This window comes from Peromyscus californicus, unplaced genomic scaffold (genome assembly GCF_007827085.1).
Source record: "Peromyscus californicus insignis strain IS unplaced genomic scaffold, ASM782708v3 Scaffold_12__1_contigs__length_115047231, whole genome shotgun sequence".
NCBI lineage: Eukaryota > Metazoa > Chordata > Mammalia > Rodentia > Cricetidae > Peromyscus > Peromyscus californicus.
The window spans coordinates 14,052,745-14,071,259 of NW_026294413.1; positions in this window are offsets into that span (position 1 = coordinate 14,052,745).

Below are 18,515 nucleotides of genomic sequence, written 5' to 3' on the forward strand. Positions count from 1 at the left end.
AGCCTTCTTAATAAAATCAAACCTGAGGCAGGTATTGGGGTGAACTGTAAGATCAGAGAACCAGAACAAGCCACAGCTAACCTCACCTGGCCAATTCCTCAGCTGATCTTGTTTCCTCAGACTGGAAGCCTCTATGTCCTCATATCCCAATGGCTCTCAGCTGAACTGTGCTGCTCAAAACCTAAAAGCTTAATCAGCCAAATGCTTAACCAGCCAAAATGCTTCTAGTTTCTGGTCCTCACGCCTTATATACCTTTCTGCTTTCTACCACCACTCCCTGTATTTAAAGACTCGCTTTCTGGGATTAAAGGTGTGAGTCACTATGCTTGGCTATATCCTTGAACACATGAATTTCTGCCTAGCTCTGCCTCCCAAGTGCTGGGATTAAAGGCGTGTGCTACCACTGCCTATCCTCTATGTTTAATATTGTGGCTGTTCTGTCTCTGACCCCAGATAAGTTTATTAGGGTGCACAATATTTTTGGGAACACAATACCACCACAGCCTAATGTAGGTATATATTGAAAAAAAAGTAAAGCAATAGTAAGACAAGGAATTCTGCTAAAACATTTTCAAAAGCTATGCTATAATAGACATCAAGTAATCATTGCTATGATTCTGATCTAAATTATAGCTAGATAACACAAAATTAAAATTGCATGAAATTATGATGACATTGCATAGAAAATGTCAATATATATGGCAGAAAGAAGGCAGTGACATTATAGAAAGTAATTTACACTTATGTGTTGTCATAACTCATTTCATAGTATCTTTTGTGCTTCAGAGATGCCGCACAACTGAGCTGTTTATATTTTGAAGACGATGACCTCACTGTGTTGCACAAATCTTTTGATAGTTTATAATATTCCATGTGTCAGTGTCACCTTTTTGAAAGTTTCTTATGATTTCAATACTTTTTATTAATCCTGATGCTAACTTTTCTACCTTCAGTCACCAATTCTCTTGCATCCATCCCCATGTCCCAATCCGAGCATACTTTCTATGCCAGTCCACCTTTCCAAAGTAGAAACAAACATGTTAATTTCAGTGTCCTCCTGTTTACCACTCAAGCCAAATCTCAAATAAAAAATTACTAAAGAAACTACCAAAAACCTCTAAAACAAAAATAAATCATCCCCAGTAGGAAAGTTTATCTCTATAAGTGTTCACATTACAAATTTGTGTCTTGAGTCTTGATTTCTTCAACTGAACACTGTTGGCTGAAGTTTTCCTGTGTTGTGCAGTGGCTCGGTCCCAAGTAAACACATAGAAGCTTATATCAATTGCAAACTGTTTGGCCTACAGCTCAGGCTTATCATTAACTAGCTCTTACAACTTAATTCAATACATTTCTATTAATCTAAGTTTTCCCACATGGCTTTGTGGCATTATCTGTGTTCCATTGCATCTTGTCCCCACCCCCACTACCCACCCTCCTTACCCCCTGGCAGTGCTCAGGATCTCCTCTGACTCCACCTTCTTCTTCTTGCCTCTCTGTTTGGATTCACTGTCTGGCTATATTCTGCCTTTCCATAGGTCATAGCAGCTTCTTTGTTAACCAATGGTAGCAACACATATTCACAGCATCCAAAAAGACCATCCCATTGCAAAATACATTTTGTATAAGAGTGCACTTTTTTTTCAATCCCCACGTGGTTGTTTCTTTTCTCAGGTTTGACTTGGTGAGATTTCTGTTGTTGTTACATTACATTTTGTTCTGATATAATGTGAGGAATTGATTTTATGTTTATTTTAAATAAGTCTTCCATCGTGGTTAATAATGCAATCAATTTTAGAGGAGGTGTCATGTTGAACATCTAGTGAAACTTCAATCTGTTGAGTGTAATTTTCTGTAGATATCAGCCTATGACATAATTTAGCTCTTTTTCTTTTATTATTTTAAGTACATATTTAAGTATCTAGATGTAATAATAGGGATATTGAAATATACCATTTATATTGAGTGTAGACAAGTGTGAACTATTGTGCCTCTTCATATATGTTTTATGAGTAGAGCCTCAAGATTTAGTATGAAAACATCTAATATATTTGTTACTTTTAAGATTTCTAGTTATTTTCTGTGTTTGTCTACTTCTTGATCTATGTTTGAGAAATACCTAGTAATAATTTTATCTACTGTCTTGACTAAGCATTAGGTTTTGTTACATGTCTTTTGTCATGAACTGTATTTTGTTTTCTTGAATATATCCCATATTTTTACAAATTTTGTTCATGTTCATTAATTTTCTTTTTTAATGTGTTTCTATATGTATCATTGTGCTGGCTTAGTCCTCTATTCTTGATATTCATTCTTCTCATTGTTCCTGTCTTTGTAGCTAGAGTTTTCCTGCCTGGCCCACAGTCAGGGCAAATCTCTCTCACCTGCCAGTCCCACAGCAGCTCAGACCCGACCAAGTAAACACAGAGACTCGTATTGGTTTCAAACTGTATGGCCATGGCAGGCTTCTTGCTAACTGTTCTTTCAGTTTAAATTAATCCATTTTTATAAATCTATACCTTGCTACATGGCTCATGGCTTACCGGCATCTTCACATGCTGTTTCTCATCGTGGTGGCTGGCAGTGTCTCTCTGACTCAGCCTTCCACTTCCCAGCTTTATTCTCCTCCTTGTCCCGCCTACACTTCCTGCCTAGCCAATGGCCAATCAGTGTTTTAATTATTGACTAATCAGCAACACATTTGACATACAGAACATCCCACAGCATGTCTTTGTATGCTTGATGATGATTTCTATTGTATTATTTGATTTGTTTACCAAGTTTATATTTTATTTTTTAATGTCTTTGTTACTTTGCTGAATTTTTCTTCTACATGTTTTCTTATTCTTCAATTATTGTTAATATTGGTTCATGAATACATTGAGGACTCCCAGTATGTTTTAGGGCTGAATTCTTGAGGTTGGCTAATCAGTCTTTCAAAGTAGGGACTCTTTCATCGACTACATTAACATTCTTGCTTAGGTCAATTGATTTTGTACGTTTCCTTTTAATGGTAGCAATTACATTTCTTATACTCAGTTCTTGGATCCTTTTATATTATTACTCATATTTCTTTCTAGCACCAAGCTATCTCATTTTGAAGATAGAAAACATGATTTATAAATATGAAAAAGGGAATTATCTGTACAGCATAGTGATATAAAGATAAATAGCATGTCCTACAAGTGACACTGACACATGGAATATTATAAACTATCAAAAGATTTGTGCAACACAGTGAGGTCATCATCTTCAAAAATTGAACAGAAGGTTGAGCCAGTATCATTTATTAAATGGCTGACATGAAAGAAGATTTTTAAAAAATAAAGATTCCTTTTATCTTAATGCATGTGTGAGGAGATGGATGCCACATGTGTGCTGGTGTCCATAAAGGCCAGAAGTTTTCCTGGATCTGGTGTTTTAAATGGTGGTGAACAGCCTGATATGCATATTGGAAACTGAACTCAAGACTAAAGAGCAAACTCTCCAGTGCCATAAATAACATATTTTTAATGAAGACAAATAGTATAACATTGGAAAAGATTAAAACATTTTGGGACTTTCAGAGTTACAGAAGAATGGTCAATCCCTGTCTTCAACGCTGCAAAGATGTGGTTACTTTTGGTTAGTGGCTAATACATCCCGTGATACCTCATTTAAAATAATTGACACCTATAATTCTGAAATCTAAAGGCCCCTAAACAATTGTTTTAAATTGAATTTACTCTGCAAATGCACTCTAAATAGAATAATGAGACCTAAATGAGATAACATCTGTTTATGCCATAGTTTACTAAATATTGTACATCTTCCATTGAGACATATATATTGAATATCTCCATTGAAGTTTTAATCTGTGTTCTCTTTGATCTCTTTATGAATAGAAGTACAGTTCTTAGACATTTAAATTTAATTGGATTAGTAAACCAATTGCTAAAGCATAGAGCTAATTTTAAAAGCTAATCTTTAATATTTTGATCCTCTAAAACTAAATCTGTACTAATTAGTGTTACATACAGAAATAAAACCACCAGGGGTCTCTCTTTCTCTCTCTCTCTCTCTCTCTCTCTCTCTCTCTCTCTCTCTCTCTCTCTCTCTCTCTCTCTGTGTGTGTGTGTGTGTGTGTGTGTGTGTGTGTGTGTGTGTGTGTGTGTATGTGTGTGTGTTTATGTGTTTTACCAGAAGAACTGATTTATGCGGATACAGGAGCCAAGAGAGCCCATGATCTGTTGTCTTATGAGAATTATCACTAAAGAATCAGGAAAGCAGTGATAAAAGTCCAAAAACTTTATGATAGGGAACAAGATTGAGTGGGGTTGGGTGTTATATGGTAGATAAAAGGGAATTCTAAAGTGTCTCAAATTAAAAGTGCTGAGGTCTGATTGTAAGAAAAGATAGACGTACATTGTAAGATAGAAGCAAATATGACCTTGATATATGTTCTCTGTAGAGACTATCCTTAATAAAGTACTCATTCCTTTCCACATTGGTAATCAATCAATGACTAACATACAAATCTTTATATAATTACCCTCACAGAAATAATTTTTGGAGATATTTGGGCAACATTTTTCCTAGTTAAGTTGAAACAAAATTATTTTACTCACCATAGTAACTACTTAATTCCAAACAAGGACAAACTTATTTATCAATATTAATAGTAAATAAAATTTATTTGTAATGGTATAAATATTTTAGACATAGTTTTAATAATTTTCTATACATTAACAAAGGAGTCGCCAGCCAGATACAGAGGAAGCACGATGACAAGGCAGAACTGAGTAAAGGTACCAAGCCACATGGCTAAAAGTAAATAAGAATTATGGTTTAATTTAAGTGTAAGAGCTAGTCAGCAATAAGCTTGAGCTAATGGCCAAGTAGTTATAATTAATATAAGCCTCTGTGTGTTTACTTGGGGAACATGAGTGTGAGAGATTTGTCCCAACCACTGGCCGGCTGGGACACAGGAAAACTTCCAGCTCTCATTGTTGGGCATTGAACCACACAGACTTAAGAAAGCTTAAAAATTCTGAACACACAGAAACAGAGCCACACTAGGCTTCCTGGTCTTACAGTCTCATGCCAGTAGCAACATAGAGACTCATCTCCCAATAGCTTCCTGTAAGATGGAGCTGGCTACCATAAGCTAAACAGCATGGTGGATTCCCACCACAGTACACAATGGTGTCTCCAAGCTACACAACACACTGTGTGTTGGATTTAGCTTTTGCTAGTACAGGAAAAAAAAAAAAAAAAAAAGAAGAAGAAGAAGTTTCCGGACTACATGCTGCTGGATGGTGGCATGGACCCACTGCCTCCCAGAATCAGCAGAAAGCATGGCTTCCAGAGCTGGCAGTGAATTACCTCTGCCATGTTGAAAAGCTAAGATGGGAAAGATAGGCAGAGTCAGCACCCAAGGCTGCTGCTTCTGTACTAGCCACCGCAGTTTAAAACAATAGATTCACAATAAGACAGATTCTGATGGGATAAACCCTAAACAGTTTACAATGTCTGTAAAAATGTATGTAGGCTTGGAAGAGAGAGGAAAGGAATATGGACAATTATATAAAGAAATAGAAACCTTTAAAAAATAAAGTCTTTTAAAGAGACAGTAAAAGTAATATAAAAAATAAGCCACATAAAGATGGAAATCACACAGAGAGTCTGGATTATATTATCTTTTGGATATTTTTCTGCAGAAAGACATTTGATTGTAAAGGCTACTCAGTTAATATAATATAATATATTATATTAAAGTTACCTTGTAGCTGGAGAATTTCTCTCCAGCTCCCACCGCCAAGTCCCGCCAGTCCCGGAGCCCACTTATAAAATAAACACACAGACTCTTACATTATTTAAATTGCTTGGTCATTAGCTCAGGCCTATCATTGTCTAGCTCTCACTCTTATATTCAGCCCATTTCTATTAATCTTTACTTTGCCACGTGGCTCGTGGCTTACTGGTACTTTACATCTTCTTGTCTTGGCAGTGGCTCCAGCTGGTCTCCCTTTCCTTCCTCCTTCCTCAATTCTCCTCTCTCCTTGTCCCGCCTATACTTCCTGCCTGGTCACTGGCTAATCAGTGCTTTATTTATATAGAGCGATATCCACAGCAGTACCTTGACTTCAAAATTTATGTTTAAGGATATGTTGCTTTGGAAAAGAGGTTCTGTTTGTGTTTCCACAGAAGATGAGAAACTATGGCTATGTTCCAGGTAAAGATGGATCAGATTTGATCAAGGCAGACCTCCTGAACCTTAACAGATGGTACCTATCAACAAAATTCTTCCCAGAACTTGACTATTATCTTGAATTTTCTCAGGATCCCCAGAAGACTACCAGTGCACCCTATCAACAAGAAGTACCCTAGAACACTACATTCACATTCCTGAAAAATAGATTATGGATGTTTGTTTTTGTTTAGATTGTTGGTTACAAATTTTTATTGGTCAGAATCAATCTTTTTCTCAAAGAAGAAAAAGGATATGATATAGAAATATAAGATATAGATATGATAGGATAAAAGAGTAGATTATTGAATCTACTTTTCAAGAACAACTTGTTTAAAATGATTTACATTGCTATAGATTTTAGTTTATTGAAATAAATTTAGAGTTAATTTTGTTATACCATAATATATAACTTATACTCTTTTTTAAGGTATTATGTTTACACCTTAAACTCATTTAAATTGTAATGGATAATTAAGAAATACAGATTAATAATTAGTCATCTATGATAGTCAAACTTATAGTTATGTTAGTTAATTTTTTGAGTTATACATAGATATAATTCAATTAGGTAGGTAATCTTCAAACACTTCAAAGACCTACAAAAATATGGCATTTAAAAATATTTTAAAAACTTAGACTATCTGGACAGTGAGACACATCTGCTCCTGGCAACACCGATTTACTGCAAAGAGGAAAATGGGCATTGAAGACACTCCATATGGAGTTTATCTTCTTCTTGGCCGAACTGGCCATTTGAGCAAGAAACTGTTCTTGCCTTGACTGCTTGACAAAATGTTGTATAAACTGGACATGCAGGACCTATAGGAAGGTGACCACTGAACTTTGTAAGGCGAGATGGTCCTTCATGTTCCTGCTTCGCAGAAGAAACTGCCAGACATTCTACAGGACACAGAGATAAATGAATGCAAGACTCTAGGCCTATAGGCTGAAGAAGGATGTCCCAACATTGCAGAAAAACTTTGGGTAACTGTTCAGGTAGCCTGCTGTCTCTGTCATTCCAGAATTTTGGAAGTTGCTTACAATGCTCTTCCTGTTTACTTAGGTAATATATCCTTCTGAGATCTTTGATGTAGTTGAGGACTAGATAGTTATAATTTTCCTTGGTTATGATAAAAGACAAATCAGAAATAAAACTTTAGACTCATAAATATAGGATAGATAGAATATTTTCTTTAATTTTGCCAAATATGAATGGACTAGATATTGTAATTATAATTCCTGCTTGATAACTGTTCTATTATATGTAATTTTATTATATTATGTTAAAGCTAAAACCTTCCTTTTTTTTTTTTGGTTTTTCGAGACAGGGTTTCTCTGTGTAGCTTTGCGCCTTTCCTGAAACTCACTTGGTAGCCCAGGCTGGCCTTGAACTCACAGAGATCCGCCTGGCTCTGCCTCCCGAGTGCTGGGATTAAAGGCATGCGCCACCACCGCCCGGCCAAACCTTCCTCTTTGTTTAGACAAAAAAGGGAAAATGCTGTGGGATAATGCCCTTGTACACTGGTTTAATAAAATGCTGATTGGCCAGTAACCAGGCAGGAAGTATAGGCAAGGCTAACAGAAGAAGAGAATTCTGGGAAGAGGAAGGCTGAGTCAGGAGTCACCAGCCAGACACAGAAGAAGCAACATCACAAGGCAGAACTGAGAAAAGGTACCAAGCCACATGGCTAAACATGAATAAGAATTATGGGTTAATTTAAGTGTAAGAGCTAATCAGTAATAAGCCTGAGCTAATGGCCAAGGAGTTGTAATTAATATAAGCCTCTGTGTGTTCACTTGGCAGACACGAGTGTGAGAGATTTGTTCTGACCACCAGCTGGCTGGGACATAAGAAAACTTCCAGCTACATGGCTCATGTTAGCTATAAATAAGGACAGAGTGAAATGGTAACTATTGTTCCCATATAATCTTCGCACTGATTATCATATCATCAATAAACTTTGTTTTGATATTTTGGATTAGAGATAGTGTCTTAGTGTGTTCTGCTAGCTGATCTGGACATGGTTGGCCTAGAATTTAAAACCAGCCTTCTTCAGCCTTTTAGTGCTGAAATATTGGCAAATATTTCCATACCAAACTTTCAGTATGTTCTTCATGTATTGTAAATTATCAAGAGGTTTTGAACTAAGAAGATATAGGCTCCACAGGTTCTTGAGAGCTGGTTTGTTAACATATCTCTTAGAACATGTTGCAATAATTATTTTACATTCTTTATACTTTGGTGAATCCTAGCCACTAATATATCACAAATGAGCACATCCCATTAGGAATCACATTTTTTCTTATTATAATACATTAATGGAAACTAAATTCAAGTTATTTCCTAGTATACAGACAATTAATTTAGTACTGTGCCATAATTCAACTTAAATACAAGTGTGTTGGGGAAATGTTCCACAACTTGGTTGTGTATTTTCTTTCTAAATCATTTCCTTTGGTCAATTTTGCTCCCTCCGTGTGTGTGTGTGTGTGTGTGTGTGTGTGTGTGTGTGTGTGTGTGTGTGTGTGTGTATGTGTGTATGTGTGTGTGTATGTACACACAGATGTATATACATGTATAATTTTATATAAATATAGACATTTATGAAATGAAGTAATTTTTCTTGACACAAGTTAGTAAATTTTCCTGTAATTCTTTTGAAAATACGTTGTGACTCTCTACAAAAATAAATATCTCTAATGACCAGTTTCCTTAGTAAAGATAGAATTTTGCTTGTTTAAGATAAATAATTATACAAATGAAACACACACACACACACACACACACACACACACACACACACACACACTATCAGTAAGAGTCTATCAGGCAGAAATTCAGCAATACAATTAGAGCTTTTGTTTATGCCAATATTCTGTCAACTCATCTTCAGGTAACATTAGTGTAAATGACTGTTGAAAGTCTATAACATTGAAATTACAAACAATGTGATAATTTTTGAAATAACTTAGAGATCATGAAAGCAAAAGACAATAAAGTAATACTGGAAGTTAAGTGGCAAGTATTTACTTTAGCTTGTCATAAAAAAGTTAACGTCTTGCTCAGCATGACAGACAGGTCAGAAAAGAAAGATTTGTGTAATGGAAATTAGCATCTTAATTTCTAAGATCATTGGAATGACAGAAGCAATTTTGATTGTTAGATATTAAAAGAAATTGAAACTCAGCTGGTAGAGTACCTCTAATTAATTATTACAAGTAGCAGATTCCAGAGGCGATTATCTTGGGTGACATAATAAACATATTGAATACATAAATGTATGTATATAAGCAAACATACCACAGAGACTATTCAAAGTAACAGGAAATTTACAAAGATGTAATTTCAAATTAATTTCTTAAAACATACATAGTAGCCGGGCGGTGGTGGCACACGCCTTTAATCCCAGCACTCGGGAGGCAGAGGCAGGTGGATCTCTGTGAGTTCGAGGCCAACCTGGTCTCCAAAGCGAATTCCAAGAAAGGCGCAAAGCTACACAGAGAAACCCTGTCTCGAAAAAACCAAAACCAAAACAAAACAAAACAAAAAAAAAAACAAAAAAAAAAAACAAAACATACATAGTATAGTTTAGCCAACTTGTCATCCAATGAAGGGTGAATGTGCCCAGCTGTTTAAACACAAAGTGACTTTCATATCATATATGTATATATACAGAAGCTGAAAGAATTAACATTTTAGACATTTACCAAGATAAGCACAACACAGAAAATGACTGAATAAAATGTCATTTTGAGGTAAACAGTTTCTTATTATGATCTAGTCATGTATAAATTTGGGTGATCTTCTAGCCAAGTGAGATTTTAAGAATGTCTTCTTTTAATGTTTGTTTTGAGACAGGGTTTCTCTGTGTAGCTTTGGAGCTTATCCTATAACTCACTCTGTAGACCAGGCTGGCCTCAAACTCACAGAGATCCGCTGGCCTCTGACTCCCCAGTGCTGGGATTAAAGGAGCGCTCTACCATGCCTGGCTTAAGTATGTCTTTACACATTGGGCTGATAATTGTCAGCAATAAGAAACAAGGATGTTAAGGATGATAACACATTTTTAAGGCAAGTTTAAAGGGAAAGCCTTAATTTAAAAGTTTAAATGAGATAGACATGAAATATTTATTATCATAGATGAATTTAAATATTCACAGGATTGATATCATGAGAAATATATTTCATAGGCCATGCAAGAAATACTGTGTGAGCCAGGTGGTGGAGGCTCACGCCTTTAATCCCAGTACTTGTACTCCGGAGGCAGAACCAGGCAGATCTCTGTGAGTTCAAGGTCAGCCTGGTCTACAGAGCAAGACCCAGGACAGGCACCAAAACTATCCAGAGAAACCCTGTCCTGAACAAAAGACGGGGGGAGAAGAAATACTGTGTGCATTCAACATTATGTCTCAGAAGTTTGTCATTAGAGAATTAATATTTAAAAAGTTTAGTGATTATATATCTTATCACACTGACATAGTTTTGGAATCTTTTCAGAATATGCTTAATTTGAAAAAACTAAAGATATTTAATAGAAATGTGACACAGAATGCAGAAGGTAAAGAACTGTTTAAAGCCAACAAAGAGTGGTGGCAAGTGGAAAAAACTGACCACAGTAAATGAAAAATGAGGTGGATTAAAAAAACAACAACAGTGATTTCAAATTCATCCTCAAGATAAACTTGAGAGAGAGATTACCAAATCTGTTTTTCTCTGGATTTACAACAGGTTAGTAATGACTTCAGGGAGCTAACTTTAATGCATTCATTTTTTTCCTCGGTTACTGTTCAGTTGCTATGAGGAGACACCATAAGCAAGCCAATTTTTATTAAATCAAGCATTTGACCAGGGAATTTCATACTGTATTGGAGGGTCGGTACACAATCATCATGGAGATAAGCAGGAAAGTATGGCACTTGAGCAATAGCCAAGGTCTTTACACCCTGATCCTCAGGCAACAGGCAGAGAAAGGCAAAGGGCCCTTCATCATAGACTCACCTCCTCAAACACGTCTGTACCTTGTTCCCGAACAGTTTCCCTTAGTGGTGACCAAGCATTCCAACACATGTGCCTATCAAGCCATTTTCATTCAAACCGCCACACATTTTATATATCATGCTACTCAATGATCTTTTTTATTAAATTAAAGCAGCAACACACTAATTTGACAAGTGTAATGTGAGTACAGATACCACTGTTGCCCTTCCTTTTGAAGCAGAATGTGTTCACACTGGCTGTTTATTCACTAAACTTTTTGCATAATATAAATCACTTAGAATATTTCTATAAAAGTTTGTGTCAAAGTTTAGAGTAAATAAAATTTGACTAGGGCTACACACACGGCTACATACGCATTATACATGAAATACATATGTACATGGAGAAATTTGAAATTAAAAAAGAATTAAAATTAAAAATATCAGTATGCTTTATTGGAAAAATACTTCCAAATTAACAGTCTATAAATTTAATTAAAATATTTAAGCAAGTGAGAATCTACTAGTCTGAATGAATTATGCTTCTACACACCCATGCATGACACCATCTCAGTTCTGTGCAATAGCTGGAATTAAACTTATTTCTTCCACTCTGTTAAGATATAACACTTATTTATAACAGCGATCATTATTTAATCTTGGCTTACTTTGAGTGTCTCATATCTCTCAGTTTCTAGTAGGAACAAGAATTCTATTAAATTGCTATTTATGATAGTATTGATTTCAATGATGTAGATAATTGTAACAAATTAATTCAGTTTGATATGGTTTTATAAGACTTTCCAGAAGATTGAAAATTGAACTGTTCTGTCAGATTAATCAAGCATCAGGTCATCTGGAGTCCACAACCAGACCATCAATTTCTCATCAGATTCCATGTCCATCTGACAACTGATTCATTCATATCAGGGATTTCCTTTTATTCAAGCTCCTATACTCACACAGTTTTTCTTAATATTTTTTATTAAAGTATAATTATATTATTCCTCCCTCTCCTTCTTCCTTCCAACCCCTGTAGCAACCCCCTTGGCTTCTCCAATGCCTTCCTACTCTTATTGAAATCTGTGACCTTTTTTGCTTTAAATATTGTTGTTACACACACATATACATGTTATGCATAAACACAAATGCAGTGTGCAGAGGTAGATTAGTGTTCCTATGTGTACATAAGGTCACGTCCAGTTACTTGGTATTCACTAAACAATTAAGGGTTCATCTACAGGAAAAACTATTGTGGCTAATAGTCATTAGTTTTCTGTAGTTATTTATCTAGGGGTAGGAATACCTTGAGTTTTTCCTTTCTCCATGAGGATGTCTGTTAATGTTGTCACTCTTCAGTCATGTTTAGGACACCATAATTTGAAGTATCATAGATGAAGTTTTCCTGTCATTTCTAGGACATACAATCTTACAGCAGATTCCCTGGTGCTATGGCTCTTAAAATCTTTCCTCCATTTGTTTTTTGACTTTGCTTCATACACACACACACACACACACACACACACACACACACACACACACACACAAGTATAGCCTGATGAGTCCCTTTCTGTTGTTTGTGTATTTATGGTTTCATGGGTGACTATTTTGTACTAGGAAATGAACCAGGGGCCTCATCCCTGGGACAGGCTAACCCTCCCTCTCTCAGCACTCACTAGTTGCCCTGAATTCTTTATCTATTGAAGAGACCATATGAGACCATCCCATTCACTGTTATTATGCCTATTGATATTGCTGTTGTTCAGGTTTTGTTTGTGTAGCCAAATCTATAAAAGGTTGTCTCAATCAGAGTTTTTCAGGTAGGTTTGGCTCCTATGGTACCAGAAAGTACTAAAGAAGATGCTAGGAGAGGGAAGCAATTAATAGTTCTTCCCCGTTGTGACACCTATTTACCACAGCAATGACCAGCATGACAAGATATCCATAAAGGTACAAAACAGTAGCACGCACATGCTGGTGATATCCAACAGCTATCTAAGTGAACTTAAGGCCCTCTCAACAGGAGGAAACTCATTTCCGGTATGAGAAACCTATCCAACTACCAGGAGCTAGTAAAGCCATGGATCATAGACAAGAATCTATTATCACCAATTTGCTAGAACAGTATAATCCCTAACTACATTCTAAATGTTATCTTTGAACCCACAGATGATTTAAGCTATCACTTCTCATTCAAGAAGCTTCTCTCTTTGACAAATTAAGGCCATTAAAGGAAGTAACAGTTGTTTATGAAGAAAAGATGAAAGAACTGTGGAAAGCTCAGCCCCAGTGGATATATCTGTAACATTGCCCCTCAGTGCAAGTCTCAGGGAATGTCTTAGAAAAAGGAGTGAAAAGATCTTAACACGCAACACACCAGAGAGATTTCTATACACCTATTTTAAAAATATTCTCATGAGTTCATTTTGAATCTCTCTTCATTTGTTATTTTGTTAAGTATGAGTAGGAATTTCACGATCCAATGGAAAATGATCCTCAGAAATAGGCAGAAAATATCCTTAGGTAGGTTTCAAAAATAATGAAGCCATGTTTTTGGTTACTAATGTCCAGCCTAACAAAAATAGAAGTGATTTTAAAATTTGAAGATTTTGTCTTTTAGAAGTAATTTCTTGTACTGAACTCACAGAAAATGAGCACAGTAATACACAGTCAAGTTCAGTAAGAGCAACTTATTATCATGTTTAAATGAAAAAAATGGATGATTGACTCAATACTTACAACTAATGACTGGTTTATGTTTTGTAATCTTATGTAATTTCATCAATATACAGTGTTACTTATCCTAACCTGATAATAAATATAATAGAATTATTGAAAGCAGAACAATCACAAAAGTAAAAGACCATTCAAACTGGCAAAGGAGTGTCCAGTGTGTAATTAATTAAAAAAATCACAGGAGACATGAAACTGGAAAGGAATTTATGGGAGGATGAGGTATAAAAGTACAAGGGAGGTTCATTGCTGAAGAATAAAAAGGGCTAGAGAATTAAAGTAACAAATTTTGCTTGAAAATACTGTGGTTAAACCTAATACTGTTTATGAAAACCATGCAGTAGAAAAGAAAATTGCACCTTATTAAAAAATTACAAGAAAAATTTAGAACAGAAAAAAATTAAATTTTGCATAATGTTTATCTTTTTAAAGTTATGATGCAATTTGTTAATGAGATTTTACAGGTGTATCTTCAGGTGTTACTAGGAGGCATAATCTCACAGAAAAGCCCTCGTTCCTCTGGCACTTACAGTCTTCCTTCGCCCTCTTCAGCAATGTTCCCTAAGCTTTACGTACGGGAGTGTTTTTGTAGCTGTCCTGTTGGAACTGGGCTCTACCGCTCAGCACATTGATGAGGTGTGGTCTTTTGTAGTAAACTCTCCATCTTCTGCAGAGGAAAGTTTCTTGGATTAGGAATGATAGCTACATTCATCTGTGAGTAGAAGGATACATATTTATAGATCTTTGTTAGAGATTATACCGGTTTACAAAACCAGTGGTTGCAGATTCTCTTCCAGTGACTACGATTTCACTAGCACCAACATGGTCACTCATCTATGGGCTCAACAAGGAGGACATCCATGTCCATGCCAAACTGCATGGGGAAAGTCCATGAGGACTCAATGCTGTATAAAGACCTACAGGCAACTAAGTAAAGCTGAGAGCAAAGAGAGGTGATACTCCCTAGGGAAGAGCATTGGTTGTCCAGTGTCAAATGGTCAACTTTGAAAAACATGTATACTAGTAACATCATAGGGACTCAACAGGTTATATTTGGGAATATATATGGGTATATAAAATGTATTTGTATGCAATAACAATTGATAAAAAAGAGGCCAAGGAATTGAAGGAAAGTGAAAAAGATATATGGGAGGGTTCAGAGGGAGGAAAGGAAGAAAGAAATATAATTAAAATATAATCTCAAAAAAAACAACAAAAAGATCCAATTTGATTTCTTCATAGATTTTTTTTTATTTGGAAAAAAAACTAACAATGAATGCCATGTTCATGTTTTAAACATGAAAGTTCCAGTATCTTTATAAATAAAATATTTCTGAGTACTGATTTTTATGTTAAAATATTAACTTCATTACTTTTTAAATAATAAACAATATTTTAAAAGTATTTGAGCAACTTATTTTCTCTTATCTTTTGACAGGCCACAGTATACTACCTCACGCAATGGATCTTGCTAAGTTATCTTCTTAGCTGCCCACAGAAGCTGTAGTGTAGAGCTAGTGTCCTCCTCAAAAGCTACATCTGTAGATGTTTAGTCCTCTCACGGGCTGCAGTCAAGAGGATGAGGATAGCCTGTATTTCTCAGCAGGAACCTGATTGGTAAAATGAAACAAAACAAACACACAAAAAACCTACTACAAGAAAGTATTGTAATTCTAAAAATTTCCCGATTCAAACTTGATGATACTTAGGATAACTATGGATGCAGACCTCTGGGCTTTTCTAGATTAGCTCAATGGACGTGGCAAGATGGACCTTTACTGCATAGACTGGGATCTATCACTGCATAAAAGGAGAAGTGCAGTAAGCAGGGCTTCCAGAGCTCTCAGCCACCTGACTGTGGACACAGTGTTATCAGCTGCTTCACATCCCCCCGCCGTACTTCCCTCTTCCTCACCGTGGTGGTCTGCAACCTCAAACTGTGAGCCAATATATGGACATAATAAACATGTCCTTCCTTAAAGAGATTTCATCACTTCAAGGAGAAAAGTCACTAAAACTATCTTACCTATGAAAAGTAAAGTATGAGACCCCTGATTTTAAATGACTTGGGTTTCAGTCAGAGGCAGCAGAGATGCCACGGACTTAGATAAGACAAAAAAAGGCATGTGCATGAAGTTCTAGCAGGCTGAGGTGTGGGAGCCTAGCTGGGCTACCCGCTTCCACATTTTATGACAGGATACTCTTGAGGTATGAGGGATAAGAGATATTAGACAGGCCAGGCCGTGGTGGTGCACGCCTTTAATCCTAGCACTCGGGAGGCAGACCAGGCTGATCTCTGTGAGTTCCAGGCCAGCCTGGTCTACAGAGTGAGATCAAGAACAGGCACAAAGCTGCACAGAGAAACCCTGTTTCAACAAACAAAGACCCAAACAAAACAAACCGAGAGAGAGAGAGAGAGAGAGAGAGAGAGAGAGGAGAGAGAGAGAGAGAGAGAGAGAGAGAGAGAGAGAGAGAGAGAGATTAGACAGGAGGATAGAGGGGAGAAACACAGGAGGGCCTGAATCATTATCCACCAGCCCCTTCTGTCTCTTCTAAAGGGCTATTTAAAAGAATGCCAAGGGGTGAAGCTAAATACCTCTCCCTAGCTCAGTCCAGTGTAGACCCTTCCAATCACCCAGTAACCATGCAGGTGGTCAAGCAATCATCTAAATGCAGCCATACTGGGTAAAGGGAGCTCAGATTTCACCAGGAAACCTTTATGGGCTTCCATACTGAGAAGGACACTGAGGCACATATCCAGCATGTGAAGTATATGCTTTATCTATTCACATATTACAGATGATCAACACGAATCAAAAGAATCATAAACTTATCTTTTTTCATTGAGATTGTAAAATTTACTATTTATGGTGGAATTTAGTTTTATGAACAAAATACCTTTTATAACTTTTTCTTTTTTCACTTTATTTATTCTTTTCTAATACTGACAGTCACTTCCCCTCCCTCCCCTGCTACAGTCTCCCTCTCCCCAACCCCGTCAGATCCACTGCTCTTCAGATTCCCTTCAGAAAAGAGCAAGCCTCCAATGGCAAATGGAATAACAAGATTCAGTAAAGACTAGGCACAAACCCTCATATCAGGGCTGGATGAGGTGACCTAGTAGAAGGAAAAGGGTTGCAATAATAGACAAAAGTGTCAAAGACATCCCCACTCCTTTCTTCTTTTGATTATTCCACCTTTGAAAATAATAATTAAATTGACTAGATATGATGCTGTATACCAAGTTTTCAAGAGTTATTAAATCAGTGAAGTTTGTATGTTATTTATATTAAAAATGTTCAACTCAAGTAAATATGAATCATTACTACTAACAATATCTAAATAGTAATAATAAGTAGAGGAGCATTTCCTAGTTATTTTACAAGTATCTAAAAGTAAAAATAATGCATAAATATGATATGAAATGGTTAAACTACATTCTTTAAAAGTAACTACTGAAACAATTTAAAAATCACAGTTATGGACTTCTATAATGAGACTTAAGCAGTAGGCTATAGTCTTGCAAATATGCACAAACACACATATTCTTCTCTTCTTATACAGTTCATAATTGCAAAGTAAAATTATTAAAATTGTAATGCTATTCCTAACAAAATTCACTTTCAGTATTGAATTAATGACCAAATGGTGGCAATGTTGAAATACCAGAACACAGGCATAATTCATAAACAACAGTAAAAGGTTCTGATTTCTTCCTCATTGAAATATGAACATCTGCTCACAGTTTCTCTCAGCTGGATTAAAATCTCTTTTTAGCACAGTCTTTTTCCAACTCCCTCCTACCTCAGGACGGTATCAATGCCTCTGAGAAGTTATGAGTTTTCATAGCTGTGTGCTGTGGGATGGTCTGTATGTCAAATGTGTTGCTCTGATTGGTCAATAAATAAAACACTGATTGGCCAGTAGCCAGGCAGGAAGTACAGGCAGGACTAACAGAGAGAAGAATTGAGAGAACAGGAAGGCAGAGGGAGACACTGCCAGCCACCGCTGTGACAAACAGCATGTGAAGATACCAGTAAGTCACAAGTCACATGACAAGGTATAGATTTATAGAAATGGATTAATTTAAGATGTAAGAACTAGATAGCTAGAAGCCTGAGCCATTAGGCCAAACAGTTTAAATAATATAAGCATCTGTGTGTTTATTTTATAAGTGGGCTATCGGATTGCTGGGGCTTGGTGGGACCTGGAGAGCAGCTCTCCAGCTACAGCTGTGAGCTCTGTGAAATGTGTAATCACAAGGTTTCATATAGACCTGGGTGGTCAGCAGTTTAGAAGGAAGAAAATTGTGAAATTTTGGCAGAATTAAAGAGATTGTAAATTTTGAAATAAGTGGACACCAACTTACCCAATAATATGCCTTTATATGTAACCTAGTGTCTTGTGGCCACCAAGAATCAATGAATCCTGAATAGGTGGGTCTCAGTATCCCCAATGACAACACAATGAATTCCTGTTGGTTGGCTCAAGTTAATCATATCTTAGATACTTTCAATGAAATGTTCATTGATAAATGGTTTGTTACAATAATACATTTCTTAATATTAGAAGG